Here is a 15166-nt window from a genome sequence, read left to right on the forward strand (position 1 = left end):
CTGCTATGATTTCCATCCTTTCAAATGAGTAAGAAAAGTTGCATTTCTGTTCGCTGTCTTTGATTTTCTTCCCCTTGAAAAAGAAAAAGCAAAGGATCTCCAAGTCACTCATTTATTTTTTTTCCCTTTTTCCTGCTTCAGTCTCCAAGTAGCATGTTCAGCCCTAAATATTTTTCTATGTTCAATTTTGAATAACTGTTTATATCATATTGAAATGAGTAGGACTGAATAAGGCATTTTAAGTTAAGCACATGCTTAAATAGTTTTCTGTATCAGTTCTAAAAAAAAACCCCAGCAACCCTATAAAGGTTTGGAATTCCAGTCCTCTAAAGCCTATCTTTCTTATATTGTCTTTCTGTGTCTTGCCTAGATTTGAAAAGATACAGATATTTTCTTAAGTCTTCAGGTACAGCTGAGATATATATCCATATCTGCAGGTGAATCAGGAGTGATGCTTTACCTTTAAAGCAAATGGATCAGTATCTTTAAGTAGATCTTTTAAGTTTCTTATGTTGGACATTACTGATACGTTTATACATCTTCTAAAATATTGCATCACAAACCAATTTAAATTATATTACGTCATCTTATTAGGAACAGTGACTAGAGATAAAACCACTATTAATAATATTAAAGACAATCTTTTTTTCCCCTTGTCTTTATTTCAAGCGACAGTTAAAATGATTGTAGCCACCGGGTGGTGCTGTTGCCCAACGCCACAGCAGTGCACTGGCCAACATCCCACAATTATTCTGAAAGAAATTTTTTGGGTTGATACTGCCTTAGCCTTGGAAGTGTTTCCTTATTTTTGCCCAAAAGTAGGAAAAAAAACCCCAATAATTAAGCAATCCATGAATGCTTATAAGAAAAAAAGTTACCTTTTGCGTGGGATAGTGATGATAGTTCAAAAGTTATCTGGATATAGACCCAAGAATATATTTAAAATTTCACCTCTCTGTTGAAATTTTATTTCAGTGGTAATTAGGAGCCTAAAATCTCTATTGGATATTAGCCTTAATTCTCATCAAAGACACACACACATTTTTAAGAAAACTAAATGTAAGATGCAATGCCTGCAAATCCTCATGTGACTAAAAGGACTAATTATGTAGATATGTTAAAATCAATCCATCTTTGTCCTCCTGTAGTTTTAATAAACCATACCTTTTAGAATCTGAAAATATTACTTTTGTTCTATGTGCTATCTGCCTTGGTACACTAGTTATGTGCAAAATTGCCTGCATACACTAAACCAAGATAATCCTTTACATAGTAAACAGAAGAAAACCACTTAAAGGTAAAATAATAATTGAAATTAATATTTCTGAGACTGAGATAGAATATATTCTGTCTCTGAGACATAACCTTTGGTTGTCAATATAAAGAACATAAACTTTAATTTTGCATATGTTTCTGTGTTAAGTTAAACTTTAAAAACATAAAAATGGTACTTAACATTACACATATGCATGTTATTTCAGGATGACACAAAGAATTGTTAAACTACTCAGAAAGTCTCTGCATTATCTTGCCATGATAACTGTTTCTGAGTTCAGCATGGCACATTCTGTAATCTTTTTCTGTGCTTAAATATTTTGTCTACTTAGACTATGAATCCTGTATCTGCCTGGAGCTGTGAAATGCCTCGCACAACATCCTAATACTGAAGGCATGATTATAAAAATAAATGAGAGCAACAGTTCTTAAGAGCCACATGCATAAAGAGCATAGGAACCATTTAATTTACTACATTACTACTTCTGTGATAAATTAATCAATGTTCATGTTTGCAATGACTGAAACAAAGTTGTCTTTAAGCTTTCTTCAATTAAATATATTGACAATGTCAACAAATTACTATTTTTACATATTTATGCAAAATAGAGACTCAGTCTATGCTACTCCTCCAAAACCAGTTTGTCCCTGCAGTGTAGACACAGCTTAATCCCCACAGGCTGGACTTAACCACGAGGAGCTACTTAGACCACAGGAGAGCAGGTAAGAGTTACAACTTCTTTCTGGGACTTTAATGTAGATGCACTTAGTAGTACCTAGGATCTCTGCAGGTTCTTTTTAGAAAAACTTATTTTATCATTGCTAGGATTACTTGAATAAGGCTAGTGGGAACAACATGTGTCATTCAGGTGCAGGAAGAAATGTGAATCTAGTCAAAAGTTGTACAAGAAGAAGAATGGCAGGTCAGAAAGTCTCATGGTAGCTACACAGAGAACAGTGTCCAAAATCTGCAACTAAAGTTCCTCTCAGTACTAATTATTCACTTAATTACTAGACTATATATTATTTGCTAAATGAGTATTGGACCTATCATATTATGTGTGACCAAATTTTGTGTTGTGTATTTTTCCCTCAACAGCTTTTAAAGTCAATTGTATCTTCTCTTATCTCACCTTGCACCTTTGAATAATGGATCTCGGTCTTGATTTCTATGTACATAAGACAGGTTAATAATTGTCTTATGTTCAGTATAAAGAGTATTTGTAAACCTGAGCTAACTAAACAGAAATTCTAAACCAGACATATTTTAAATCTTAATCTCCTAACTTTTCCTTGACATGGACTAGGTAACAAATTAAAATCAGGCATTTTCCACTGTTGAAGGCATCTCAAAATAGTAATCTCTTCTACTATTTCATCTGTCATTTTACGTATTTTACTTATGTCTTACTCTCCTGCAATGTACACATGTTCTTGACTAGCTCTCCTAATGGCTGGGATTATTCAGGCTCTTTTAGAATATTGTTACACACCTCTCCACATTGAGCACTTGAGTCAGAGACAGAGGGAACCCAGTGCTCTGGGTTGTATCAGGCATATGTGACAGCTGTATGAGGAACAATAAAGAAATATGAGAACAAGAGATGATGAATGTAAAAGGAAAGGGCTGCCCCCAGAGTGAGAAAAAAGCCACTACAAAAAGGAGAAAATAAGAAAGGTAGAAAATACATGACCTCCCTTTCTGGATAAAAATCAGAAAAATCAGAAGCCATACACTAAAAAGCATCTGGTAAGAATGCAAACTGAAATTTCTTCAAATAACCCAAATTGTCCTCTGAAAGTAAATTTACACCATAGCAAACACAACTGTTCCTTCATGTTCTATGACAGACAAAGCAGTATGATGTTTATAAGCCTTGCATACCTCAGCGTGCTCATATAACTAAAAAGTTTGTTAATTTTGATAAAATGGTTGAGATACAGATACAATTTCACAGATATAATTTTAGAATCAACTCTGTAAATATTATGCTTAATATTTTGAGAAAACAAGTTAGTGGAAATAATGGTGGAGACTAGAAAGAAGACCTGAATTTTAAAGACTGTGTTTCTTGGAATAAGAAATAGATAAAAATACTTTACTGAATACAGTAATAACAGATAATTTTGGTATTTCTTAAGCAACAGACATCTAGTCTTTTATAATAATTTGAGAAAAATTGCAATATATATTGTAAAAGGTAAGTCAGAATCAGTGTTTCAAAGTAATTCCACACTGTAAGAAAAAAACCTTTTTTTTTCCTTTCCACTATGATTACTATTACTTCCTGCAAGGAAATCGACTATAAGAAAGTGTCCAAATTCAGTTCAATGTGTAGTTGAATAGAAACAGAGATACATCTTGCTAGGAGCCAATCATGGCATTAAGAAACCAAGCTTTCAATACAGTCTGACTCAGTGCAAAAAGAGACATGAAATTAGGGAGTGGAGTTCAATACCCAAAGTGTGCTGGAGTAGCAAACAGCTGGAATTAATCTACAGCACAAGCTGCTAGGGCATTACTGTTTGGTTTTGCTTTAGCTGCATACTCCATTTTGTATTGTATTTCACAACTGCCTGATACTACACTGCCTGGACAGAGAGACATTAATCAGTGTCCAGTCAGTTTTATAAACAAGGACCAAAGCCTTCATTTAAAGGAGAGGAAGAGGAAAAATAGGTGGATGAGGGGTGGGCAAGGAAATGCCAGCTTGCACAGAGATGATATTCTGTGTATGACCTGTCTTCAGAGCAATTTTAACTTATTGCTGTGTTTGTATACATTCCTTCAAAAAATTATTACCTCACTGGACAACCTTGTACTTCTGCAGTGTTCCAGCTGGACTATGCATCTTAGTAAATGAAGTCTTAATGTTTGTAGTATTATTATACCAGATATTTCTAAAACTCATGTTTAGACTATGCCAAAGACCTGTAAGAATTTGACAGCTTTTAAGATTTAAGCTACAGTTTCAATGAAAGTTTAAAGGTTCAAATTAAATTTTCCTCAAAGGCTTATAAAGTGTAGGATAGAGCTTTGAATTAAAATCCAGTCAAAGCTCTCTTCTTCATGTCTGGGATGCTCATGACCAATATAAGAGCTTTAGGAATTGTGCTGCTCCCACTTTTCTATCTTTTTCATTCCGTTTAGATTTTTTTTTCCTTTTAATACAAAAAATAAAATAAAAATTAAAAAGTGCTTTGGCCTCGTTACCATTTGAAACAATTTTTCTGAAACTCAATATAGGACAAGAGTTTTCTAAGCAGTTTAATGCTGAGCATGCCAGATAGCAATTGAATGATCTGAGCTGTTACATGATAGGTAATATATAATTAAAAGAATTATTTAATTGTTAATTAATTAAAATTATTATTATTATTATTAATTAATGACTATATAATAATGACTCAGTAATCGTAGCCTGTTGTTTCAGCAAGAAATGACTCTTTTATGTTTTTCTTCTGGTTTGCTTCTAAATGCAATGGAAATCTACTATTGTATAATATGATTGATTAACAGCTGTTCTAATTAACCAACAATAACCTGAAAATTATAGGTGTATACACCTGTTTAATGATGTATTTTGTTTTCTACTAAGTTCAAATCCTTCTCTCATTACAAAACTACATTACAAGGCTGAAGCCACTGTCAGCGTATTTCTTCACACTTTAATAAAATACAGCTGTATATACGTGTGTCTGAGTTCAACTAGTTCATGTAACTCTGAGGGGAAAAAAAAAGTTTAACTACTTTGTCTCTTTTTCATTCCTTGTTTCTCAGTTTTACCGATTACAGGAGGTAGCGTGTAAACTTCCCATGCTTTCTAAAAACTACAGTAAAAGGGGCTAAGTGAACTATATAAATCTTTTACTCAAATAGCTCCAGCATTAGTCATGGCTGCTGGTTCTGTGAAAGTATATGAAAAGCAAAAGTTATGTGGCAAAATATGTAAGAGATCAAGATGGCAACATGAGTTTGAGCTGTTCTGTCTCATGAGGATTTTCCTGTTAAGTCAATCAAGGGGAGAAAAATCTGTATGTCTATAACTTTCCTCTCAACAACCATTTTAAGGGAGAATAAACTTAGTAGGTTAGGTAGAGGTGCACCTTTTCCACAGCAGAATTCTTTATAGCCCTTGTCACATTCTGTCAGCAAAGGAAAACATTGTTAGATATCTGCAAACACCTCATTAGCTGCCTCTTTAGAACTGCTTACAACCATTCACAGTTCTTTCTGCTGATTAATCATCAGTATAGTATTTTATCACAAGCTATTGCTACCAGTCACTACTTTTCTGTCTCCTTGTTTTGCTCTTGAGTGTTTCCTGTAGCTGTCAATAGATCTTTGTGGGATACTATGAAAACTACAGAAATACACGGTTTTTTAGAATTCTCAGAATGCAATTAATTTTCTGATGTATCATAGGTTTGTGTGAACTTTAATATATTTCTTTTCCCCCAGTACAGAACCTAAAATTGGATATAGTGACCCAGAAGTGTCAATATTGATGTTTTATTTGGAACGGTTACTTTTCTGGTTAAACCTCTTCTATTTAAAATATCCTAATCAAGACAGGGCCATTCTCTACAGAAAATCCATACAATGGTACATAATATAATTCTGTACAGTAGTGTTTGCTAACTAGGCTTGTTTTGACAGACATGTAATAGGCAGCACAGCAGCTCTGACAAAAAATGGAGTAGTGACTTCCAGCACAGCTGGATTCGAAAAGAGGATGTGTGTCCATCCATACCTGTCCCGTGGAACAACTCTGTAAGTGGCTCTCATGGTTTATACCCTGGGATTTCTTTCCTTCTCATATTCACTGCCCTGCTTGCCTCTGTTCTAGACATGGATCTATCATATTGTGGGTTTTTTTTCCCCTGTGTATTCACTATAAACCTTTATGACAGTGCTTCTTGTTTTAGGTGTTTCAAATCACGAGGATGTGTTTCTCAGGGTGGAAAAAAAATAATTAAGGCCAATTTCTTGTGAGATGCTTACAGTCACCTATTTTTTTGTGTGACACTTGTGAATCACAAGCCCTTAGCACCCAGCTTTCCTTCACATGTGGGTCAGGAGACAGAGGAATGCTGAGGTACTTCATGCACTTCAGTTCTTACTATGTATGTAGAACATTCTGGAAATGTGAAGACATCTTGTGCTATTTCCAGTCTAGTTGAAGACATTGAAAATAATCCAAAACGCTGATGTGTGTCCAGAAGTGCTCGTGAATGCTGTACAGGCACACAGCCCTGTTTGCTCCAGACAGTGGACCACAGCCCAGCTCCTAACTCCTTACCTCTACTACATGTTCAAAACCACACCTGCTCTGCCTCGGCCTTATGCTGCCTCAGCTCTTCCTCGCCGCGGCGGGAGCCTCGCCAGCCGCCTCCGCACGCCGACGGGCCGTGCTCGTGAAGGAAAACAAACCTGACTGTCAAGAGGCTGTCGGTACCTGGGCTCGGGCTGGGTTTCTTCTCCAGAGAATTATCCTAGCCAGCTCCTTTCGTCCTGGCACAGTTTGCCGCAGACTGAACAAAGGAGGAGCTGGGTGTTTTTCCCCTCTGCGGTTCATAGGGGGCTGCGGGCTGAGGAGACCCCGCGCACCGCAATTCTCCCTTAAGGCGCCGGCCCGCCGCGGGCAGGGCGGGAAACACTTGCGCGCGCTAGAGAGAGTCAGGGCGTCAGCCCCCCGCTCACCTGAGGGAGCGCCCCCCGCCTGGCTCCTCCCCAGCGGAACTCGGGCGCGGCCCCGGCCCGGCACCCCCTCCCTCCCTGGAGGGGGCGGGCAGTCCGCGGGCAGCTCCGGCAGCGAGCGCGGTGGGCAGGGCGGTTGTGAGCGGTGCGAAGTTGGCGGGGTTCGCCCGTCAGAGAGTGAGGCGGCTTGGGACGGGTGAGGAGTGCGGCGGCGGGAAGTCTGGGAGCGGAGCACGGGGGAGGAGGTGGGACACCGCGTCGCTCGTTTCTTCCTGCCGAGATGGCCGGGGCTGGGCGGACACAGGGCTGTGGTGCGACCTGAACGGAGCGCGAGGGGCACAGGGGACGTCGCCGTGTGGTGCCGCTGTGGAGGTAGCTCTCGGCGCCGAGGCGTCCTGGGTCACTGGCTTTACTGCTTTACCTCGCTCCGTTAAACGTGCTCATTTCTAAAGGCCAAGGGCGTCAAGTCCGGCGCACGCGAAGAGGGCACACGGCTCTCCCAGCACGATCAGCTGGTAACGCGCAGGGAGGCTGGCGGAGCACCGGCCGGGCCGGGGCAGGCCTTCCCTTCGAGCGCTCCTCGGGGCTGCGCTGGCGAGCGGCATCTCTGCCGCCCCCGGGGCGGGCGTGCTAAACGACAGAGGAGGAAGCGCAGAGGGGAGAGGGAGCTGCCGAGACAACAGACTTCGGCAAGTCCTGAATATTTGTGAGTTTTCTTTCACGGCTCTAAAGAGCGAGGGTTCTTTTCCCCGCGTGTGTGTATGGGCCGCCCCTGCCCCGGAGCGGTGTCCGCGGTGCCTCAGCGGGAGGTGCTTGCTGCGAGTTTAGGTGAATTCACTCCGTGGTGGGGCCGGGGGCCACTGAGGGCGGGAGACGGGCCGGGAGCTTGGGGCGGGCCGGCGGGGAGCCCCCGGAGGTGGCCGGGGCCGTCGTGTGTCGGGGGCACCGCGGCCGCCGGCCCGCACGCATTCCTTTTGGGATTCCTGGCATTCCTGAGCTGAGGGCACTCTGACTTCTTCATCTCCCTTTTATTCCACGAATTAGCGTACTTTTGCGACAGGGTGTGTCCGCATTGTGTGTGTTGAACTGAGAATGTCAGTTCAGTCATTTATTCTTCTTCCCAATTAGCTTTGCATCTGATGTAATTGATATCCCTCTATTACGATGACAACTTTATTGTGAGATCAGTGCTGCGATAAGACTTTTGTGTTGAATTTGGATTAGCATCTGAAGTTGACAAGAATAGTTGTTACAGCTTTTATTTTTCTCCCGTTTCTCTCTATAGTGTGTAAGTATTTTTAGAAGTTACTGCAATGTAGTTTGAGTAACTATCCAAGTAGAAATAGTGGAAACCTTTCATTGCAAGTTGTTTTATTTATCTGAACATCTACACTGTGTTTACCTTGCGCACAGCCATGTAAAATCAATCCTGTAGATGAACCAGAAACCCCCTAGGATATAATGCTTTGTGGTATACCCAAATGAATCTGGTAGATTTGATAGAACTATCACCTGTCTCATAATTAAGTGCCTTTTTATAGAGCTGTTTTTAACATAATCAAAACTTCTATAAAAGTATAATAAAAATGACAAATCTGAACTACCAATTACTTTTTTAAGATGCTTTCTAAGAACTTGACTAGCAATTAGATTTTTTTATCAGTATGAAGTTGTTTCATTTTTTTCTCATGGCAGACTCAGAATGAAATCACTTGTGCTCACAGTGTTTACTGAACCAGATGTGGTTACTGATGATTGATATGAAAGTATACGAAGTTGTTGTAAGCTTTTAAAATTTTTTTTAAATAGACAACTGTTAACTTGACCTGTGGTCTCTTCGTTTGTAGAAGATTATAAATGGAAATGAAAACTTTTCATATAGTATGGGAATGTACCATTAGTAGTGTAGTAAGCAGTGTGTCTTAGAAATGAGATTAAGTTTGTAATGTTACAAAATGCAGTTTAATATTCAGATATCTATTTTTACAAACTGATATGAGCTAAACAAAAAATACATTGCCTCAAATGAGGTATCTTATAAAGAAACTGATATTTTACATGTATATAGTTACAGTTCAGAAGTAGTTTTGAAATGTACTAATAATGGGAAAAGAATTCCTAATTGGGTTACATACACCTTGAATTGCAAGTGACAGTAACTGTTTGTAAATCCCACTTCAATACAAATACACATTGCCAAGGATTATTTTAGCAAATGTTACAAAAGTAATGAAAATGTTGTTGCTAACTTTTTGATTACAGAATTTGTGATGATATTACAAAGAGTCGGTCTTCTCCATGGGTGCATCACACAACTGTTTTTGTTCTCAGTATCTGCTTTTAAATCTAATAAATGAGATGAGTGCTTAGGCTGCTTGCCGCCACTGAAATCAGCTTATTTTCATTTCTGTTAATTGCATTACTATATCTTAATGTCACTAGTAAAATGTCTTGGGAAAGCACTCAGGTTCCCCTGACAGGGCATAAGTGTGGGATGTGGAATTTGATTCACTGCAAAAATGGCCTGTGGTGTATCCCATGTAAGGAATTTTACTCCAATGAAAGGATGACAAAGCTGAATAAAAGTATTTGACAGTTCCTTCTGGTTTATGTTGTGTAATAGGAAGTAGATATTTCTGTGAGTGTTGGAGAAACTGGTTTGTCTAGACTCCGCAATGTCATCTGAAATCTGTAGGTGAAATGGCACAACCTCAACCTTGAAAATAGCTACTTAAGTATTCTGAGGCCAAATAATTCTGCTGATGTCAGAAATTAGACCAGCACAGCTACCTGCTGTTTTACTACTTCTGCTTTTAGAAGTTTTATTGATGATGATGATGTCATTATTATCTGGCTTTTTTACTATCTTGATAACCTAAAAATATGTGTATTGATATCAAGCATATCAGCCTGATTATGAAAAACAATGTTCAGCCTACAACATTGTCTACCTGTGATGACAGAGGGGAACTATCAAGAATCTGGTCAAGATCACTGATGCTAATAGATTTCTCACAAATGGCAATGAATGCTAAAATAATGGACCATTTTCCCCACTTCTGCACCCTCTCAACGCAGCTCTGAATGGCAGCAGAAATGACGGAGATACTTACTGCCCATGTGTTCATATAAAGCAGGCTTAAGGAATTACTGTTCTCTTCTCTCTGCCCCACTTGTTCCCCTTTAGGAGTAGGTGATCTCCTACCTGATCAGTTCAGTGATATGATTTAGAGACCGACTTTATGAAGAACTAAGTCTTTGCAGTATAGAGATTAACAGTGTGTCCTGAATGGTCAGGATGTGGTAGTATTTGTCCAGTTTTATTGCTAGGTCTCAACAAACTGCACACTGAGGAAGATGGAACTGATGATGCGTCCTCAGCTTTGGTTTGGCAGCTTACAGAGGTTTTTGGTCTTGAGTGCTGTGTTGGTGGGATGTGTGAAAACCAAAGAAAAAATGTTGGGGTTTTTTTTCTCTTCTTGGCAAAAGAATGGTGCATCCTTCCACTGAGAATGCTATATTACTAGGTCTTTCTGTGAGGCAAAGTGCTTATGTGTTTGTGGAGTGTTTATTCCAGGCACGTTTATCTGGAAACATCAACATGTTTCAGAAACTGCTTTGGCCTTGACATGCTGAGTGGAGTTAAATATAAATGGTAATATTTTTTCAATATGGTCAAGTATGAAAATTTGTTTAAATCTGAGAACTTAACATAGTAAGAATGCATGTTGTAAAGATTTAGTGGAGTGGTAGTCATGGAGTCATCACTGTTTGGGATTAGAGCTCAGTGTATTTGTTGTGACCTTGTCCATCTCTGCCAACAGAGCTGGCAGGCTCCTTGAAGGATTTTATTCAAATGTAGGCTTACAACCTTCTGTTTTATGTGACATAAAGTGGATGACAAAATCCACTGCCAAACATTTGAAGTACATGTATAGTTTTTCCATCAATGCCACTAGATTTTTAGCCAAAGGAATTCTGTTTTCCGTTAAATGGATACATCTTTTGTTTTTCTGAGATGCATTAACCTGATAGACAGTGCAAGACTTAAAATAAATATTCTAAAGTAACCTTTTTACATTCTACTTGATTTTGGTAAAGACAGAGCGCAATGAGAAATAAAAGTCATTGAAGAAACATCTCAGAAAGCACTTTGAACAAAAAACATTAGGGAGATTGGTAAGACTGGAAGCTGCCTCAATTATTACCACAACAGCCCCTACCTGTGAGGTTCCCCAGGCATGCTTTGTCATTACCACGCAGTTAGCTACGTGACTCTCAGCAGTCTGAGCATGAGAAGAGTTCAACTTTAGGCGTTTGCAGAAGTTCATAATTCTTTAGTTATCTGTACATTATACGTGCCATTTTAATGCATCTAAAATGTTGATGTGAAAATCGTATAAATACACTGTGAAAAGGAGACTTACTGACTAGGCTGCCCATGCTTACATATTCACATGAAAATGTGCCTGTGTATTTCTCTGTGTAAACTGTCACAGACACTTACTTACCAGCTGTTAGGAATGTTTCAACTCAAATTTCTATTGAAAGATATCTCTTTGAGTTGTTAGAATGGAAGGTGTATTTTATGTACATAAACCCACTCAAAAATGAGTAAGGATTTGTGACCTCTTTTAACATAAAGCATAACACAGAAGTGGTGGGTAAAGTTTGAGCTTTTAGAGAGATGAGGGAATGTTTTCAGTCACCTGAATCAAGTCAGGCCATGTTGAAACCAGTAATGGGTTGAAGTAGGCCTTCATACAGTCATTTGCACGCCATTATCTGTGATATGCAGGGAGCAGATGTTCAATAGTAGCAATGTTTATTTACAAGAACAATTGGCATGTAGTGCTACATTAGAATTCCACAAACACTTCAAGCCTTATAAAGAAGCAGCCCTACCTCTGTCATTTCCCTCCAGTAATTATGCTATTCCAGTGTTGAGGTGAGAAGGGTGGCAGCTTGTGGGAGCTGGTTCAACCTGCGTTCTCTATAGGCAGGGTCCACACCAGACAGTGTTGGTTGCACAGATTTTGTAAGCTCTTCTAAGTGGTACATCTCCTGTTTGAGCAGTCCAGCAGACTGTCTGTGAAGCTTCTTTCCTCTGGAGTTATCTCGCTTCTCTGTTTGGCTTAAGTCTCAGGCTGAATGTGATGATAGGATCTTGTTGTCTTGTGGTGACTGGGCTCAAGGCCTACAGTTCTGACTACATATTTAAATTTTACATTGCACGGGTGAGTTAGTTGAAAGAAACTAGCCAAATGTCATTCCGTCATTGGTGTGAAGCCAAATGTTTAAAGAATACAATGTAATTAAGGCAGTTTAACAACAGAAAAATAGGAGCCATAACCAGATTGAATAGGTATGAAGCTGTGGCCTTATGTTAACTGGAAGTAGGATTTGAAAAGTCAATTTTACAAGTTAAATACTTATATCTCCATAGAGATTAACTTTTTTCTATGTGTCTTCATATAGGTGAGACCTTAACTGATCCTTAGTTTTATTTAGGCATAAGCTATACTTAAATAATCAAGATTATGCTTGTTACCTCTTTGGTGTTCCTGTAACTGTTATTTCCATAGACAAGATTATAATTTTTTGAGATGGCAATATTGAAAGTCACATCTAAAGCCAAGGAATAATTTTTGAAGTAGGGAACCTTCCTATTTATTTATTTTAGATAACAGTATAAATAATTCTGTGTTCTTGAATCGTAGTCAAAACTTTTTAACAAAGGTTGCCCTAACTCTCTTTTCTTTGAGAAGGGCTTTCTAAGAGACTGTTTTAGCAAACTTGGAGATCTTTGCCTGAGCCTCTAAAAATATGAACAGGATACTCTCTTCTGTTTAAACAATAATGATATCATTGGGATGTATTAAAATAATTTCCTTTGGAACAAAATAAAAAGTTTCTAACACTGACAATTGGAGGAAAATGTAGTGAAACAACATAGAATCTCTTGTGGAGTGAGTGTAATCATATCAGATGTTTGGATACAAAGCAGCTATTGTATTTGGAATCACAAACTGCTTTTAGATAAGTATCCTTGTGTTACTCAGCTTTTGTTTCTGTCAATACGTAACAGATACAAACATTTACAATTTTATAAACTAGGAAAGAGTATGTAAAATAAAATTTTATCTTGGTGACTTAAGCTTTTTTTTTAGTTATAAAAATTAAGAAAAAATGAACATGGTTATATCACATGTGCGTTACTAACTCTGAGAGTGTGAAGTTAGTGGTTGGACTTGGTGATCTTAAAGGTCTTTTCCAACCATAACAATTCTGTGATTCTATGATAAGGTTTTATTGTTTGCTTGCTTTTTGAAGTGTATAAATGATGTACTGCAATGATGTGAAGTGCAGGTAGATAACCCCAGTAGATTAAATTCTGTGTTAGTGGCAAAAAAAGAGTTTATACAGGTGTATATGAGCCTGTGTGGGACACAACATGGTATAGTGGTACAAGTACACTTACACAGATCTTTGAGTCCATATAAAGCTTGTACCAGCACAGCTAATAGCTAATAAACAACTGTAAGTATTCATCTTCCTCCAGTGACTTAACTAGTACTGTAGTATACAAAACCTGGGACTAGTCGAGACTGATGACATTAGTTTATTAGAACTGTATTTTAGACCCAGGTTGACTTGTGTTTTATTTTACTTTCAATGTGCTTTTTGTCTCAGATTCCTTTTTATTTATGATTTGGGAGACTCTGGAAACAAATTCATTAAAGAAAAAATGAACTTTTAAGTAATGATATAAAATTAATATTGCAGCAGTAATAGTTTAGAACATTGTGAGAAATGTTGAGGCTTATTAATATTTTAATAATTAACAAAAATTAAGGCTTTAATTTCCACTCAGTAAGGAGTTTTAATAGGTCATGCCATATTTCCTCTGGGGATAAATCCTGTAAAATTACGACTATATGAATTCATACATAGCAGTTTAAGAAAATGGGATATATCTTATGTCCTTATCTTCACTCAAACTTTGACAATATGAGACCCGAGGATCTGCCAAAATGTCTGGTTGTTGACTTACAGCCATTGAAGCTGATTTTCTTTTTGAAAAAAACCTCAAAAAATAAACCAGCAAAACCTGCTAGTTGTCACACAGCTCAAGCATTTGGCTGATCTGTCTCGTACTTTCATAGGACTAGCAAGATGTTTTACATTTGAGACATTGAGATTTCCTCATGCACATTTTTCAGCCAGAGGGAGTATGAACCAAGCTGTAAGCAAGTGAACAGTATCTTTTACTGCTGTTAATAGTTCTTTCAGCTGACAGTCTTTATTAAATATAACTCTCTTCCGGTCCTTGAAAATGTGGCTATTAATTTTCTGTTTTATTGGCTGAGCATCTGGTTAAGGTGGTTTAATATTTAGGTGGAACTGAAACTGAAATCCTCATCTCTAAGGCAGTAAATACAAGACTCATCCACTTTGCTGCACAGCATTTCAGGAGAAATTTATAAACTTACTAGGTGAATCCATACTAACCTAAGCACAGCTATTGGCTTCCACCAACAGCTGTTAAAGAAAGGTATTATTTGGAATTTTCATCCTGCAGGGAATTTTGTCATCTCTAGACTTCCATCTGAAATCAGAGCAGATAATGATATTTTTTACAAAACAGAAAAGAAAGTAATTGATTCAGAAATGTTGGAATAGTCACTAGTAAAATATATTACTGCTATTGCACACCTCTTTCTTTTCTATGGGTCAGCATTCCTGGCTGGAATTAATTTTTCATTATGCACCTGAAGACACATGACTACAATATTTAATCAAATCTCAGCCAAAGGAAAAAAAAAATCCAAAAAACATGTTGGATTTATGGAAGGTGCAGCCCTGCATGGCTCCTGGTGGGAAGGCTAGAATGACTGCTTTCAAAAGGAGGCTTGAGTGACACACTTGTCCTCAGCATTTACTTCCCTACATGGGCATCATGAACACCTTGGGCTAGCAATGGGTAGGAATATCATTGCAGATAACAATGCAATGCTGGGTATGCAGTCCTAGTCCTTTCCTCTTTGCACTGCACCCATTAGTAATATAGATGCATGCAGGACTGAATCTAAGATGGTGGATGGGATCTAATACTAAGTAGAGAAATAGTTTCTGCAGTTCATTTACATATAATGGATTTGGAAGAATATAAATTGCTAGCTTAGTTTT

The 15166-nt window shown here is 38.2% G+C and overlaps 1 protein-coding gene across 7 annotated transcripts in view; it reads left to right on the forward strand.

The window, feature by feature from the left end:
* Positions 1-7060: 7060 nt before the first annotated feature.
* CGNL1 (cingulin like 1) overlaps positions 7061-15166 on the forward strand; it is a 63475-nt gene continuing 55369 nt past the window's right edge. For 4 of the 7 annotated variants that reach the window (XM_061999352.1, XM_061999355.1, XM_061999356.1 and 1 more), the window contains exon 1: positions 7061-7172. The gene's annotated coding sequence lies outside the window, so the exon portion shown is untranslated. Of the gene's footprint in view, positions 7222-7270; positions 7349-7384; positions 7683-15166 lie in introns of those variants that run through there. The other 3 variants (XM_061999359.1, XM_061999354.1, XM_061999353.1) reach the window with 3 other exon arrangements.

Source organism: Colius striatus, chromosome 7 (genome assembly GCF_028858725.1).
Source record: "Colius striatus isolate bColStr4 chromosome 7, bColStr4.1.hap1, whole genome shotgun sequence".
Classification (NCBI taxonomy): Eukaryota; Metazoa; Chordata; class Aves; order Coliiformes; family Coliidae; genus Colius; species Colius striatus.